The 4028-nt window shown below is 37.5% G+C and overlaps 1 long non-coding RNA gene across 1 annotated transcript; it reads left to right on the top strand.

Moving 5' to 3' along the window:
• Positions 1 to 293: 293 nt before the first annotated feature.
• LOC141594427 (uncharacterized) lies at positions 294 to 2858 on the top strand. The gene is made up of 2 exons (XR_012522193.1): positions 294 to 424; positions 2585 to 2858. It is a non-coding gene; the product is annotated as an uncharacterized LOC141594427 (long non-coding RNA).
• The last annotated feature ends 1170 nt before the right edge of the window (positions 2859 to 4028 follow it).

Here is a 4028-nt window from a genome sequence, read left to right as displayed (position 1 = left end):
CACCTACTCACTCACACCCCACATTTATATATTATTATTATTATTATTATTAAATATTATTATATATTAATATTACTATTAATATGGTTGTGTTGTGGTTCACGTCCCCACACCCTACCTTCTTCTTCTTCTTTTGCGAAAACGCAGCAGCAAAGAACAGAGAGAACACCAACAACCCGTACCATCTCCATCTTCGACCTTTCAAACCAAGATCTCTCCCTTATTTCTCAACCAAATTTCATAAAACTTACTCCATTAGCTTCCCCTCCTCATTCTCCTCCTTCCTATATAAAAAAGAGCCAAGCTTTCGTATGTTTCATTTCGGTCGTCTTTCAAGGGATGCGGTTTCGGGACTAACTTCTTCCATTTTTGGGTTAGAATCACCCTTGGATGGTTCCTTGGACGTTTAAGAGCTCATAAACAGGTAACGGTGATAGGTTACTCGACAACCATGTCGAAATTTCCGTCTCACACGTCGTTTTCATGTCCTTGTTGGTTAAAGCTCATCACTTTATAATTTTCCTCATTTGTATGCTCTTTTGTTTGTTGCGTCAATTTGTCCTCTATGCTCGGATTTCACTGGTGGTATTCACAAGTAAAGTGTGTTAATTTTCCGTCTCGAATGACGTTGGAGCGGACTATTTTACCTGGGTTCTTCGAACATGGTTGAGTTGAGTTTAGTAGGTGTCATTCATGATTTAGTGGTGTCTCATTTCTGGTTCAATCCTGTCTTAATGCCGTCTGAAAACTGAGGCGAAGTCTGCTGTCGAATTCGTCCTATATCTATGACAGATGCGGTTTTGGTTTCTGTTTTGGGGATGGAAAGAGCTGTTTTTCAGACTGACTTGCATGTTTACTTCTATCCTCCCATGTCGTCTTAGGTATGTCGAGTTTTCCCGCTTCGAAAGCTTTGTCTTGGACCACGTACGCCCCTGTTTTGGTGACCGATTCAGGGTCTTTGGGTGACCGTGGTGGGATTATGGATACCATTTTTGCAGGCCGTTTTGTGTACAACAGTGGGGGGGAGAGGTCGTGAGCGGGTTGCATAGGTGGTTACGGTCTTTTAGGGGCGGCCTCGGGCTGGTTTCCGGGTAGTAAAAGGGTGGTCACGTGTATAGACGGGTTCACACCCTTATCCTTCCTCTTCTCCCTTGTTTATCTCTTTTATTGGTAAATTATGCCAACTAAATGTTTGGGTTTCACATTATTAGGCTATTGGACTCATTTGACTCTAATTGTTGGATTCACTAAGTTTTGTTTGTTGGGCTTGACTTGTGGTTAATGGGCCACACTCATATTATGGGTGCATTCGGCCCCCAAATTTGGTATGTGTGAATCGTTTAATTCCCGTCTCGTGCCTTATACGACGCAATCCGTTAAACAATGTTCTTTATATATATACATCTTCTCACATGATCAATTGTTGAGGTTCAATATGATTTAATGGTTGGTTTGTACATGAGTAATATGTTAGGCTTGTGTTATACATTCAATTGGGCTTGTTTTACATGTTTAATTGGGCTTGTCTTATTTATGCAATTGGGCTTGTCTTGTTTGTTGGGCTCATGAATAAATCATGTGGGCTTGGTCACAAGTTATTCCGTAAATTCCATAGTAAATCATTCATCATCGCCTGATATGTTTTCCCCGGCATGTTAATTTATAAAGTGAAATATTTATTAATATAAGTATGAGACATTTATTATAAATGGTTACTCACGAAGAGTCATATTCTTGATAATGCCTTGAATTGTTCTGTTGTGAGAGTCTTGGTCCTATTGGATACTAGGGGTGAGCTATAAGCCCTCTAGTTGCGATATGATCGTTGGGATTAATGTTCCCATTTGTACTTATGGTGAGATGCAAGCCATAAGTATGAATGTGACATTAATGGTCCCGTGTCATATGATGTTTGCATGATCATTCTTACTCTTATTGTGACTCAAGTGTGACATTTTACATTGTGTGACTACTTGACATTCCCTATTTATTTGCCCTCGGACATTGGGTCACGGTTAGGTGCCATTGTTTCCGAGTTGGGCTATTTTTCCTTCCGCCTCTTCGGACCAGGGGTCACGGTTAGGTGGCAAGGTTCCGATTTGAGGTTACTCGACTTTCGGGCACGGTTAGGTGTACCATGTTTCGAGTCTTGGATACGATTTGGTATCGTTTGTCGAATCGGTGTGTCCCATCCCGAGAGTCTGGCCAGGTTTAGACTAGGACCGTATTATGATCGTCGTCCTACCAAGAGGTTGGAGTCTAGAGGGTTGTCTTGTTTGAGTTCATACTAAGTATATGTCTTACACTTGTTGAGTCGTGTCCACATGAGTGGGTTGACTTGGTGATTCTATTCCTTGATTGTACATTCATCCTCATATACCATGCCTATTCTGTTAAGAAAGTATTATGCCTGTTTCACCATAATTGTTCATCATATCTCCTTATTCTTTATTGTTCGTATATGTTGCATGATTAACATGTTTGATTAAATGTTGTTTGTTACCTGCATTTCGACATATTGTGGCTGGGAGAACCTTGAGTTACTCCCCACTGACTGTGGCGTTCATGTTTACATGAATGACAGGTTTTGAAGATGCTTTCGTGGGGAAGACGTGTGGGCTAGCGAGAACTAAACCCTTGGACCTTAGTTTCTAATTTAGAAACCTTTTATCTGTTTATTCGTGGGATATCTTTTCCCCGCTTTCTAGACTTGGGTTGTAATGACCTATTAATGTCTATTGTAGTATTTGTTTCATTTCGTTTTTGGCACCCGCGTGCTAATCTTTAACTAGTAATTTAAAAGTTTTTAAAATCTCACTAATTTCCGCATTAATTTATTAGTTATATTTTCCGCTTTATCGCGGGGTGTCACATGTAAGACATAAACCAACTCGAGTCTCATTAGAACATGCATGTTGTTGAGTAGGGAAGAATAAGTCGACTTGTAGGTGTTGTAAAATCTAATCGATTCGGCTCCGTGACCCAAACTTTCCTAGGATTGTAAGATATAACCCAACTTAATCCATCACAACAATAATTGCTTGCTTATAATTTGAGAACATGTTTGTATGATCAATTCCCATGATTCCCCTATGACCCCATGATACCCTAGTGCTTTTTATCAATTGTTTACAACCCTTTTAATTCATCTTGCTTGTTTATTTTCATTGCTATTTAGTTTAGTGACCTTCTACATCAACCCAAATTGTGACACCCCTAAGACACCACTAGTTTCAATAGAAATCTCATCTCAATTCCCGTCCCTTGGGATCCGACCTTTACTTGCCTCTTTACTAATTGTAGAGTTGTTTGTGAAGCTATAAATTGTGTTTTGGTCTAGGTACTCCTAACGACAAGTTACCGAAAAGATTTAGCACCGACCAACTGGGCTTGGTAGGGTAGGCTCGTGGTAATTAGTCGACCGGTTAGGGGTGGCCGTGGGTGGTTGTTGCTGGTGTTTTTCGCGGTGGTTGCCAGAATTACTGTAATACCCCGTATTTTGATAATAATTTATATGAATAATTTATGTAATTAAAATAGTTAACTAATGGTATTTCTAATAATAGTTGCAGATAAGACGTTAATTAAATAATAAAATGAGTAAGCAAGTCGGTAATTGGGCTTAGCTAATAATAGGGCCTTGGGCCGTGTGCTATAATTGTATGGATAGATTTTAATGGCTTAGTACGAGTAGTAGTCGGGAATTCTTTCGGGATTTAATAATAATATTAATAAGGAGAATAATAAAATAAGTAAAGGTAATAGTAATTATAATATTAATAATCCTAGTAATATTAGTAATAAATTAGTAAAGGGAGTATATGGTAATCCTACTTATGGAAAGACTAATATAATATGTAATAGTAATAATAGTTGTAGTAGTTGTAATAATAATAATAATAATAATAATAATAATAATAATAATAATAATAATAATAATAATAATAATAATAATAATAATAATAATAATAATAATAATAATAATAATAATAATAATAATAATAATAATAATAATAATAATAATAATA

This window comes from Silene latifolia, chromosome 8, assembly GCF_048544455.1.
Source record: "Silene latifolia isolate original U9 population chromosome 8, ASM4854445v1, whole genome shotgun sequence".
Lineage (NCBI taxonomy): Eukaryota > Viridiplantae > Streptophyta > Magnoliopsida > Caryophyllales > Caryophyllaceae > Silene > Silene latifolia.
This window is presented reverse-complemented; position numbering and strand designations above follow the sequence as displayed.